This window comes from Polypterus senegalus, chromosome 6 (assembly GCF_016835505.1).
Source record: "Polypterus senegalus isolate Bchr_013 chromosome 6, ASM1683550v1, whole genome shotgun sequence".
Taxonomy (NCBI): domain Eukaryota; kingdom Metazoa; phylum Chordata; class Cladistia; order Polypteriformes; family Polypteridae; genus Polypterus; species Polypterus senegalus.
The window spans coordinates 4,328,964-4,343,085 of record NC_053159.1 but is presented as its reverse complement, the minus strand read 5'-3'; positions in this window follow the sequence as shown (position 1 = coordinate 4,343,085).

Below are 14,122 nucleotides of genomic sequence, written 5' to 3'. Positions count from 1 at the left end.
GTTGGGGGCCGTATAATGGCTTTACGAGACCCCAGCTGTAAACTTGTGGATACCATATTGTCCCTGACCTACATAAAATCGCTTGGGAATGGGGGGGTGGGGGGACCCGTTATATGGTAATATGCCCGACAAACGGCCCACTTTTGTTTGGAGAGTCAATTAAGGGAGTCAGCAGTCAAAGCTACAAAAAAGGTGGGGAAGGAGGTGGGTGGGATGGCAGTGGAAAGGAAAGAAAGCAAAGGAAAAGAAAATAATTTGGGGTGAAACCATCGGGGGGGGGCTTGTTGTTTTTTTTTTTAGACAGCATACGAGGTTATATCATCTCACTGCGTGTTGTCGTCTTGTCTCACTGCAAAGGGTTCTCATGATGGCGCTTGCCATGTAAAGCACTATCCATCCATCCATCCATCGATTATCCAACCCACTACATCCCAACCACAGGGGTCTGCTAGAGCCAATCCCAGCCAACACAGGGCACAAGGCAGGAAACAAACCCCGGGCAGGGCGCCAGCTCAGCGCAGTGCGTAAAGCACTATAATGAGAATAATAATTCTTTACGGGTGGCACGGTGGTGCAGTGGGTAGAGTAAGGAGACCTGAGTTTGCTTCCCGGGTCCTTTCTGCGTGGAGTTTGCATGTTCTCCCCGGGTCTGCGTGGGTTTCCTCCCACAGTCCAAAGACATGCAGGTTAGATGCATTGGCGATCATAAATTGTCCCTAGTGTGTGCTTGGTGTGCGTGTGTGTATGTGTGTGCCCTGCGGTAGGCTGGCATCCTGCCCGGGGTTTGTTCCTGCCTTATGCCCTGTGCTGGCTGGGATTGGCTCCAGCGGACCCCCGTGATCCTGTAGTTAGGATATAACGGGTTGGAAAATGACTGACTGACCTTCATGCAGGGTATTCTCAAGCACAAGTACAAGTTCTCCATCCTCTTCATCATCTTCTTCCTTCTCTCCCTTCCACTCCTCCAGGGGATCTTCGTCCTCTGACTCCCCAAATGAATGTGAGATGTGAGAGTACCTCCTGTGCCAGGGCGTAACCCATGGGAAGCAATTCTCAAAGTATAGAGGGCTTTTATTAGCAGCGCCCTCTGGTGGCACACAGGGACACTGACAGGGTTGCCCTTTGAGACTACAGGTCCCATGATAGCCTGTGGGTGTCCAAATTGGGAGCCGAACGGTGAAGCACTGCCACCTCCCGTGTTGGGGGATAAACTGTCCCAGTCCAGCCATTACACCCCGACTGGGATAGGAATCATTTGCCATCCCAGTTCGGTTCAGTCAGGATAGAACAGGGTGCTGGAGGGTATTCCCAGCTAGCATAGGGTACAAAACAGGAACAAACCCAGGACAGGGTGCCAGTCCATCACAGGGCACTCACACACTCATTAGGGCCAGTTTGGTATCGCCAATCCATTCGCTTCTTCCATTACACTGTCCTTCCATTGTGGCCTCCCGGCCGGGTAAAGCAGCTTTCTGAGGACCGACACCAGGCCTTCTATCTTGCAGTTCACACATAACAGAAAATGTGAACGACACGAAGGGGTCTGCTGACTTTCTGAATCCACTGTATGTGAAAGGAGGGGCAATCTTAGAGCGGCCCTCCACTTGTGAAGGCCCCTGTGGCGCACAGGACAGCTCCAGTACCCGTCCGTGCCTGAAAATGGCTTTGCTTTCTGACGCTGGGAATGGTGGACAGTGACGGCCAGGCTGCTTTCTATCCTCTGGGAATGAATGACCATCTTCTCAGAAGGAAGTCGCTCTTGTTTGTCATTTTCTAAATTCTTAAGCACTCTTTGATGGCATTTCAGTCAGGCTGGACTGTTATGCTCAGCAGCCTCGTTCCTGGAGGGGGCGCATTTCGGATTGCGATTTGAGACTAAAACGGTAAAAAGGTATCACGGCTGAAGCCTGGTGATCTCGAATTTTGCATAATTGTGTGTGGACGGGGCGCCCTTTCCTAACCTCCCCCCTCCCGTTTTTTCACCCTCTTTGTGATTATACGCCATTCAGCTGATTACTAAATTATTATCGTGTTTAAAGACCCACGTCCTTTCATCTAGCCTGTGGTTTTATGTTCTCTGTTAGTTTGCTTTTGATGGAGAGGCCGATTGTTGGTCTCCAAGGAAACCCTCCATCCCTGAGAAGCCCGGCCTTCTCTTTTCCATGACAAGGTGCTCACCGCACTCAGAGCTGTCCGACAATCAGGCGCACTTAGCGGAAAGGAAAAAACCAGATCAAAGTCGTGTCACATCGGTGACCTGTCCTCACTGCAGCCACCGTCAACAAATATGGGGTGTACCGTTAAGCCACGAGGCCAGGAAAGGGACGATCACTTGTCTGATTTCGACTTCTCGACGGCTCTGTGACGTGACTGTTATGGTCGAGCTGGCCTTCCTCCCCTGGCTCGTGTTTATAGGGCTTCTTGTGGTCTTCATTATTGTCCACTGTTTTAAATTTCTTATCATATTGTTCGCTTCATTTATGATTTGTGTAATTATACATTAATTGTTACCAACCTTAAAAGAATAAGAGCCTGCATGTCAGTATATCGGTGTGTCTGTCTGCTTGCTCTGTCACTGCCATTCCAACCGATGGCACCACAAATATTTGAAGTAATAAAATGCGATGCATCTGTCAGTCCAACAGATGGCACATCGGAAACATTACAACTGCTTGTACGAGTCCCATACTAAATGGCATATGACAGAGACATATGCCTTGCATTTGTCATTCCAACACATGGTGCATCGCAGATATTTTTTGTAATACAAAGCATTGCATTTGTCTTTCCAACTGATGGCATATCAGAAATATTAACACTACTTCTACCCATCCCATACCCATCCATCCATTATCCAACCCGCTATATCCTTACTACAGGGTCACGAGGGTCTGCTGAAGCCAATCCCAGCCAACACAGGGCGCAAGGCAGGAAACAAACCCCGGGCAGGGCGCCAGCCCACCACAGCCATCCCATACCCAATGGTGTATAATAAAGATATACTGTATGTACTGTATATGTCATTCCAACAGATGGCACAGCACAAACATTTATACAATAGTAATAAAAACGCATTGCAATTGTCATACCAACAGATGGCGTATCGCAAACGTTAACACTGTTTTTACAAGTCCAATACAAAATGGTGTATAACAGAGATATGTGCATTGAAAATGTAATTCCAACAAATGGTGAATCACAAACATTTTTAGTAATACAATGCATTGCATGTGTCATTCCAACAGATGGTGCATCACAAACATTTTAGTAACACAATGCATTGCATGTGTCATTCCAACAGATGGCACAGCACAAACATTAACACTGCTTTTAAGAATCACACACCAAATGGGATATGACAGAGACATTTGCCTTGCAGGCATCATTCCAACAGATGGTGCATCACAAACATTTATACAGTAGTAATAAAAACGCATTGCAATTGTCATACCAACAGATGGCGTATCACAAACGTTAACACTGCTTTGACAAGTCCGATACAAAATGGTGTGTAACAGAGATATGTGCATTGAAAATGTAATTCCAACAAATGGTGAATCACAAACATTTTTAGTAATACAATGCATTGCATTTGTCATTCCAACTGATGGCATTTCAGAAACATTAACACTACTTCTATGAGTCCCATATTAAATGGCGTATAATGGAGACATAAGCCTTGCATGTGTCATACCAACAGACGGTGCACCACAAACAGTAACACTGCTTTTACAAGTCCATACCACATGGTGCATAACAGAGGCATGTACATTGCATACATTGCATTTCAACAGATGGTGCTTCACAAACATTTGTAGTAAAGCGTTATATGAGATGGGTCTAACTGTAGCTTGCAACAGATGTGATGTAGCTCACAGAGCGGCCACAACATTACAGAATGCCCACAACGTTGGTCACGAAATGCCCTTTGAGTCAGATAACTCTCTCACAACCCTAACCAACCCCTAACCAGTGGGCATGTATTAGTGGGCAGTCGATGGACATTTTGTGACTGGTGTTATGGGCATTACCTGATGTTTTGCCATTACGTGATTGACCTCATAGGTAATGTGGGCTTGCAATTACACTGATGCATTTTATTACTACAAATATTTGTGATGCGGGGCAGCACGGTGGCGCAGTGGTAGTGCTGCTGCCTCGCAGTTAGGAGACCTGGGTTCGCTTCCCGGGTCCTCCCTGTGTGGAGTTTGCATGTTCTCCCGTGTCTGCGTGGGTTTCCTCCCACAGTCCAAAGACATGCAGGTTAGGTGGATTGGCGATTCTAAATTGGCTTTGGTGTGTGGGTGTGTTTGTGTGTGTCCTGTGGTGGGTTGGCACCCTGCCCGGGATTGGTTCCTGCCTTGTGCCCTGTGTTGGCTGGGATTGGCTCCAGCAGACCCCCGTGACCCTGTATTCGGATTCAGTGGGTTTGAAAATGGATGGATGGATTTGTGATGCGCCATCTGTTGGAATGACAAATGCAATGCATTTTATTAGTACTCTTCATGCATTACAAAATACATTCCTAAACATTAATGCTGAGGTTTGTGTTGTTTAGTCAACTTTCAACATGTCTTAGATGGACAGCACAGGTAGATTTTATTCTCTTTGGTTATTTTTTAGTATCTGTGTGTGTCTTGCAATTCCCTCATATTCCTTGTATTTTGTGGGTGGATCCCCAAGAGGCGGGGACACCCATCCATCACCATTAAGGAAACACCCCCCTGTCTAGCAATAAAGGCTGCTGGGAAATGAAGTCCACGGCGGTTTACTTTGAGAGTGTTCTGGAGTTTGGTGGTATTGTAAGTCTTGTATTCTTTGTTTTTGAATTCTGATTATTGGCCTTTGACCTTTTGCTCTGAATTTTGGACTCTCTTTCCATTTGTGCTTTTTGGAATTTTACTTGAGGGCTGCATCAACGTTAATTACGAAAGGAAAAAAAAAAGGTTGAAGGTTACTTCTATGCTGATCAGGAAAGTAGTTAAAGACACAACACTTCGACTGTGCAGAGTTCATCAGGTGTGTAAATGAAAAAGCAAGTGACATATATAGGAAGGAAGGAGGGAACAAAAGCCAGGGAGAGATGGAAGGGGGTCAAGGTGAGCAGAGGGGAGTCAAAGCTGCCATTAGAGAAGATGAAGGGAGAGATTAAAAAGTTAGTCGGTCATTAAGAGATCTGTGATCCCAGGCTGAGAAGGAGCGGAGGGTCTTCTGATTTCCTTTGAAAAGTGTCCTTGAAGCCCTGTGACAGAACACAAACAGCAAGATCAGAGGATGTGAGGTGTTTGATCTTGAGCAGGTCCAACGTGCTCCCTGAAACGGTCTGCTGATCTAAAAATGGCAGAACTGTGGTGGAAACGTAAGACTGTAAACCTGAGAGATGAATGAAGACTAGTGAAACCATTCATGACTTGTTGCAGCCCCAACACACTCGCTGATAGTCGGTATTTCATTTGTACAGATCCAGGTCCAGATTCCACTGGGGGCATCTATTGAAGTAATTGCAGTCTGTGCGGCAGCATCGCTAACCAGCATGCCATCCTAGTTTGTAAAAACAGAGCAAGGGCTTGAACCCGACTCCCAGTGCTTTGAGGCTATACCTCTAACCATTGCTCATTCCTAGATTGTTAAAATAGAGGCAGGATTTGAACCCGTCTCCCAGTGCTGTTCGGCTCCATTGGAGCTCAGAACGATTTCTTTTATTGCCGCTTTAATGTCTTCCTCCAAACTGAGTTCCCAATAACAGCCGGGGCTCATTAGCATATATTAACATAAATCCTTACACTCCCCGACCCAATTGGCCGCCCTTAAAAGCCACTCATGAAGACTGAAGACGGCGGCAGCGGGAGGGCCGCCGTGTTTTAGCGGCTACGGAAGCTTTCATGAGGCGCCCATTGTTAAAAAATAATTGGATTTTACCTTGAAGGACGGGGGTCTCATTTGGCAGTCTCAGCGGGACGGACGGATTGATTTGGGTGAACAGTTGGCTCATTATGGGTGGGGCTGAGTGATTTTAGGTTTATTAATCCACAAGATGACTGTGGCGGAGCAGGTAGAGCATTTAAAGGGGAGGCAACGCCATGACAACTGTTGCTAGGCACGTGTGCGAGCACAAACAAACACGCGCAGGGCGCGTCCACGTGAGTCTTATGGCTCTGATCGACGGGCCGCCCGAAAACTGAAGCGTGGCCGAGTGGAGAAATCGGAGAAACACGAAACGAATACGGAAAAATACGAAATGAATCATGCTGACGGCCGACGAGACGCATCGTACGTGAAGACATCGCGAGCTTCACTCGTCTGGACCACCATATATCACAACTCTCACAGGACAACTGGAGGAAAAAAGGATTGGCTGGCGTATTGATTGCATCTCTCTTACTATTAACCTATCGTCTTATTTTCTTCGTTGGCCTGTCCCAGCAAGATTAGGTGGAAGACCGAGTTATTCGCGGGACACCCTAATTTCCCAGCAAGTGGGCACACGGAACCCCCGCAGGCTTCACACATTCAGTGGGCTGATGTTTGAGCCCGGACCCCGAAGCTGTCCAAAGTGTCACCTTCACTAATTTATGTATTGAAATGTCCATTATAGAGGAACCTTGACTCGGTGCCTTGTGATGGTTTCTGCCACGGACAGCAGGGACCGACCGTCAGGATCGGCCTGGAGGAGTAAAAGCTGCAGCTCAGTGGAGTCTGCGAGGATGAGACTGGAAAAAGTGAACCTCATGGTGGTGGAGACGATGAAGACATGGACTCTGTACACGGGACCAGAAGGACCCCTTAAACCAACCCTCTAGTCCAAAAAGAGGACCAATATTAAAAAAAAAGAAGATAACGATCTATTGAACCAAATATAAGGCAGGGATGAACAAAGGGAAAAACACAAACGTCAACTCCGCTGGCCTTCGGATATTTCTGGACTAGCAGGCTGTCCATCAGCGCACATTAACAACCCCGCGAGCTGCCGTAATCCTCCAAAAATGGCGATGGCACTGCCCACTCAGCACGGTGCCCACCTCACCCCCAGACAGATAGATGTGCATGGCGCTGTGAGGCGTACAGATACATGGAAAGAAAGAGCACGTAAAAGGCACGACAAGATATATGAACATAAATAGACAGAAAGACCGATAAAATGAAAGGCACTATAAAAACGGATTAGATATTAAAGGCCTTGTGGAAGAGATAAACAGATATGGAAGGCACTATAATATATAAAACTTAATAGAAAGACAGAGATCAACGTGAATGGCACAGTATAAAATATATACAGATGTGAAAGGCACTATACAAGATAAACATAAGAAAGGAGCTATAGAAGATAACTAGTTATGAAAAGGACTAAATAATAAAAATGCACAGACAGCTGTGAAAGGCGTTATATAATACTGAGAAAATGAACTATGAAAATTAATGACAGGGACTATATAAAATATATAGATATGAAAGGCAATGAGACAGACTAATAAACAAATATGAAAGGCATTATATACAATGTACAGATAGACATGAAAGGCACTTTAAAATACATAGAATGATGTGAAAGTCAATGTATAAAACACAGCAGTCACAATATAAAATATCCTGATATGTAGGACACTATATACACACGCACACATACATTTATTTATATATATATACACATACACATACATCTATGCCCTGTGGTGGGCTGGCACCCTGCCCGGGGTTAGTTTCCTGCCTTGCGCCCTGTGTTGGCTGGGATCGGCTCCAGCAGACCCCCCGTGACCCTGTAGTTAGGATATGGTGACCATACTAGATAGACAGGAACTATATAATGCATAGGTAGTGAAAGGCACTATACTTAAGTACATGTTGATTTATTCTTATTTACTATTTTTGGTATTTCATTTCTTTTATTATTTTTTTTTTGCCAGTTTCCTTCAGCTTCTTGTAAAGCTCTCTGAGCTGACTTACCTTTCATGAAGTAAATGTTGCTCTTGTTGCTTATAAAGGTAAAAGGCACTACATTAGACAAATCAGAGAGTCACACCATCCATACAATGTATAGAAGTGAAAGGCGCTATACAACATATCTCGATGATAATCTCTCAGTTTATCTCTTTATTTAGTGCCGTTCGTGTGCACAAACATTCCAAAGGGTACAACAGTTGTCACCTTCTGAAACTCGCTTGCCACTTTACAGAAACTGCCACATGAGGCCGTGTCCCCCGCCATGTCGCTCATTTACGTCACTTGAGTTGACTCCAGAAGTGATATCGCAGATCATCACCAGACCGACCGGCAGACATGGAGCAGTAGATCTGAACTTGGCTGTGCCCCCCTCAGCGGTCACAAATGAAGTGGTCAGAGCTGCTCTTAACTTCAATAGACCATGATAGGGTCCAACAAAGATCCATTAGTAAAGAAATAAGAGGGGGGCACCAGGGACAACACCAAGTAATAACACCAGATTGAAAGCCATAAACCCCCTGGCCCACCAGCCCCATTTCTCACCTCTGGTACCGTGGCTGCCACTCATGTTGGCTCCTCTCTCACTTCTAGGGTCACCTCTGGTGCTTCTCAAAGAATTTCCTGGCTATGTGTCATCCATCACCTGCCCTGAGCGCCATAATAAAAAGGCCAGATAATCCTGCAGGGGTCTTCATACAGACAGCCCCCTTTTAAATGCGAGTGGGAAGTGCATGGTCCCGTTTCCCACATTTCCCACTGTCCTTCCTTTATCATATATTACCTATGATGGGTATTCGCAGGACTTTATTCCCCCAGTGTGCCCTCCAAACCAGGACGGGTTCACTTTGGCCTCTGCCATCCACTGCCCAAATCTTCCAACCCTGGCCATTCAAAGAAGTCCTGCCTCACACAGCGGGATCCGGACTCTTGAGTCCCCGTCTTTGGATATTTCCATTTCTGTTCTGCGTTTCCACTAAATGCCCTTTTTTTAAATTTTGCTGTCAGACACGTTAGCACTTCTCTAGTGATTATACGCCCTCTTGTGGCCAAAATTGGCACTTCAACTCAAGGTAAGATTTCCCCACGCCGCGTACACAAACACGGAGGAATACTTCAGATAACATTAAATAATTACGCAAATAAATAAAAGCGCTGCGAAATACGACAATATGTAAATAGCAACAAGATGAAACAGGAGGGTGTCACAAAATATTTGTTCTTACCTATTTCTTTATATATTTATTGAATTACTAGCTCCGCGTACCTGTTGAATACATTTGAAAATGTGTGGTGGTATCTCATGCTGGACGTGGACCCTCAGAGTTCCTCCTACGCCTCTCCTCGTTATCCTCATATGTCCGAGTCCGACTTCGGTAGCGATACCAGCTTTTTGACTTTGGTACTGGTGCCAAAATGGCCCCGAATAAAATAAACCGGCAACTCTATAACTCAATACCTGACTTAGTCCAGCATCCCTGGTGTGTCACGCCATCATGCGCTTTTCTCTTAATAGCCGTTAAGTCTCGATCTCGGCGATGCAATATTCCCCCCCAACGAAGTTCCGATCTTGTTGCAGTGTGCGGTTTTGTATCATGAAGTCTACAAAGCGAAGGTTTTTTTCCACGAGGGAAAATGTGGATGCCGTGGGGGGCTGAGAGGAAAGGTGATATCTACTTCCGGCACCAAAAATCCAGAAATGCTGGCACCTTAACATTTTAAAAGTCGGGCTTCGGCACAGGGGCGTGGCTAGAATTCGTGCTTCGGTACAGGGGCGTGGCTAGAATTCGTGCCGCTCGGGGCGGGGCGGCCCTCCAGCATATCTGAATATGTTAACCTATTTAAATAGAAAATTAAAATGACTTATAGAGAAAAATTAAGATACATTTTGCATAGCTTAATTCATATATAGATAAACAGCAATAATTTTTCACCTATAATTATTTAGAAGAATCAACTAGACAGGAATAGAGTATAGACCAGGGGTCTCCAACTCCAGTCCTGGAGGGCTTTAATGGCTGCAGGTTTTCATTCTAACCCTTTTCTTAATTAGTACAACACAGTAGCTCTCAGGGACCGGAGTCGGAGACCCCTGGTATAGATGCAATGACAAGCCGTGTTCTAGAACATTAGAACACTCTGGACGAGGAGAGGCCATTCAGCCCTACAAAGCTTGCCAGTCCTCTCCACTTATTTCTTCCAATAAAACATCAAGTCGAGTTTTGAAAGTCCTTAAAGTCTTACTGTCCACCACATTACTTGGTCGCTTATTCCAAGTGTCTGTCGTTCTTTGTGTAAAGAAAAACCTCCTGATGTTTGTATGAAATTCACCCTTCACAAGTTTCCAACTGTGTCCCCGTGTTGTCGATGAACTCATTTTAAAGTCACCGTCTCGATCCACTCGACTGACTCCCTTCTTAATGTTAAACACTTCAAATCAAGTCTGCTCTTCACCTCTGTAAAGGCTCAGCTCTTTAATTCTTCCCTCATAACTCATCCCCTATAACTCCCCACCATAATCAGCCTCGTCGCTCTTCTCTGGACCTTCTCTTGTGCTGTTATGTCTTTATGGAGACCCAAACTGCACCCAGGACTCCAGATGAGGCCTCACCAGTGTGTTATAAAGCCTGAGCAGAACCTCCTGTGACTTGTACACCACACATCAAGGCGCTATATAACCTGACAGTCTGTTAGCCTTTTTCATGGTTTCTGCACACAGTCTGGCAGTTGATAGTGACGAGTCCTCTACGACTCCTAAGTCTTTTAATCTTTCCTCACAACTCATCCTCTGTAGTCCTGGAATCATCTTAGTCACTCATCTCTGACATTCTGTTAGCCTTCTTCATGGCTTCTGAACACTTTCTGGCAGTCGATAGCTTAGAGTCCACTACGACTCCTAAATCTTCTCATAAGGTGGACTCTCGATTTTCTGACCCCCAATTGTGTATTCAGACCTCACATTTTGCCTTCCTATGTGTAATACTTTATATTTACTGACATTAAATTTCATCGTCCACAAATCTGCCCAAGCCTGTCTGCTATCCAAGTCCTTCTGTGATGATATAACGGATTCCAAATGATCTGCTAATCCACCTATCTCGGTATCATCTGCAAACTTAACCAGCTTGTTCCTTATATTCCTATCTAAATCACTTAATAATATTAAAAACTAGTAACGGCATACTGCATACTAACGTGCAGTGAATCCACTTGACTCATAGTCTTCATCCTCTTTCTCTGCGTGTTTAGCACTCGTCTGCTCAGAGGTCGATGCGTTTGTTCCTTCCTGAGCTGCTCTTCTTTTCGCCCCCCTAGCGGCCCGCTGCTTCTCTTCTTTTGTTGGCATCTTTTTGTGTTAAAACTGATTCAGTTAGTCTTTGTGTTGCGATTACTAAGTACGTTTTCTTTAATTTTTCACTTAAGCTGGCACTTAAGTCTTCAATCTGCCTCAAGAATGATTAGCGAAGGTGGTAGGGAAAGAGAATGGCGCCCGAACGCATGTGCCGCACGGCCACCCTACTGCGTGCTGCCAAGAGTTGATTCTACAATAAAATAAAATAAAAATTAAACGAGTAATAAAAATCATCACCCCGAAAGTGGACAGTAGACGTCACGTAGTATATGTGTACCAAATTTCAGGTCGATCGGTGAAATGGTTTGCGAGCTCCAGGCGACAGACAAACGAACAGCCACAGCAGCGTATTATAGAAGGAGATGGCAGCGGCCCCCCGCACTGCCCCCTGCTGGTCACCACTCTTAACGTCACCCAATCCTGATTAGGTTCCTCGCGCCATCACCCTCTGCTTCCTGTGTCTGTGCACCCATCTAAAAAACATCACCCTGAAGTGCCACTTGTTTTAGTTTGATGCCCACCCTGTCGTGTGGCACCTCATCAAATGTTTTCTGAAAGTCCATATCAATAACATCATCTGCTCCTCTCTGCTCGTATCCTTTTGTTGCCCCCTCATAGAATTGCAGCCTGTTAGTAAAACACGACCTCCCTCTTCTGATGCCAGGCTGACTGTTCCTCCTGTCCTTGCCAGGTGTCGCTCAATCTTCTCCTTAATAATTCCTTCCATTCATTTTCCTGTGATGCCCGTTAAGCTTACTGGTCTCTAGTTGCTTGGATCTTCCCGGCCACCCTGATTAGTTTAATATAATTACGCTGCAAAAACGAAAACCAGTGTAGAGTACAAGTGATACCGGTGGGAATGTTTTCTGTGCAGAGCAAGATCACATCCGGACTGATAACGAAATGAAATTATAAAGTGTAGAAATTCTTATCGGTGTAATGTTTATGTTTAATTTTGTTATCAACTGCTGTGGCTGATGTCGTCACACAAGGACAGTCGGACATTTATTTCTGAAGCCTTTGTGGATAGAAATCAGAGAATTGTACTTTTTTCATTCATGAGTGGGAATTGTACTCAGCCTTTTGGTCAATAATCCCATCCTGGGCAGACCACCCCCAGCTACGCCACTGCTTTTTTTGGTATTTTTCACGTACCGCTAGACTACCTAAGCCTTGTCTGAACGTCTCTTGCTTAGCGCGTCGTTTCTCAATTGCGTGCCCGGAAAGCCCGCTTCTCTGACTCTTGTCATTTCAAGGCACGCTGCTGACCTCCTGTCCAGTTTTTGACTTCGCTGGGTCCCCAGCACCTGCTGTGAGGAGATCATTTGTATTCTTGTTAACTGTTCCCATCTTTCAAAGCAACTCTTTGTGAGTATTTAAAGACCTAATGTTGCCCACACAGTTGTGTTCCTCCTCCTCCTCCTCCTCTGTCTCAGCCTCTCTTGATTGCATCATCATCTCCACAGCCAAACTGACCAATCAGATTGCTTGGCCTGACCGGTCACACGCCCACACACACACACACACACACACACAGTAGCCCTTCATTAAATATAAGATTTCTTCATTTATTTATTTCAATGGCACCCCACCCAATAGAAAATAAGCCCTGAAATGAAAACTGTCACTTTCACTCGTCAAAGCCATGAGGGCGGGCTCTAGTGAGTGCTGTGTTTTGATTGGTGAGTCGTCCACAGCAGGGGTCCCCAACTCCAGTCCTGGAGAGCCGCAGTGGCTGCAGGTTTTCGTTCTAACCCTTTTCTTAATGAGCAACCTGGTTTTGCTGCTACTTAACTTCCTGTGAATTCAGTTTAATTGACTTCTTTTTAAAGATTTGTTCCGCTGAATTGCTTCATTTCTTTCCTTAAATATTGCCCAAACAGGAATGAAATGTGACGCGAGTGAGCCAACAGAAGATCACCTGAGTCAGGGCCTCAAACTCCAACCAGTTGCTTAATCAGGCGCAGATTGTTGTCATTAATCAAACTCGTTCTTTAATTTCGTGGCTTGCTGCTGCTCTCATTGTGCCATAGCAGACATGTCCGACATTGTGGATTTTCTCTTTTCTAAGAGCAGACCAGCATTCCTGAGACCTTCATATTCTCCGACATTGTATGATGGTCACAGTTTGCTGCTCGTGTTTTGGCTCATTTTGTATCTCGTTATTGTTTGGCTGTTAATTAAGGAAAAAGAAACAATTAAGGGGTCTGAGTCTTCAAAACTGCTGCCTCGCAGTTAGGAGACCCGTCTGGGTTCGCTTCCCGGGTCCTCCCTCCCTGTGTGGAGTTTGCATGTTCTCCCCACAGTCCAAAGACATGCAGGTCAGGTGCATTGGTGATCCTAATTTGTCCCCAGTGTGTGCGTTTGTGCCCTACAGTGGGCTGGCACCCTGCCCGGTGTTTGTTTCCTGCCTTGTGCCCTGTGTTGGCTGGGATTGGCTCCAGCAGACCCCCAGTGACCTTGCAGTTAGGATATAGCGGGTTGGATAATGGATGGAGTCTTCAAAAGCAAGTCAATTCAAAGGAGTTCAAAAGAATTTAATTAGCAGCAAAACCAGGTCACTCATTAAGAAAAGGGTTAGAATGAAAATCTGTGGCCACGGTGGTCAACCAGGACCGGAGTTGGTGACCCCGGTCCACATAGTGGATACGTGAGCGCGTTTTGCTTGACATGGGAATCCTGCGGCTCAGACGTAGACCCCGAGCTGTGACCGTGCACGTCAGACACGAGTGCAAGAAAAAGTTGCCCAGAATTGCAAGAAACTCCAAATTCACCATTAGGAGTTCGCAATTGAACTGTAAACGGCTGACTTGATGGCCCAAAATGTTAGTACTG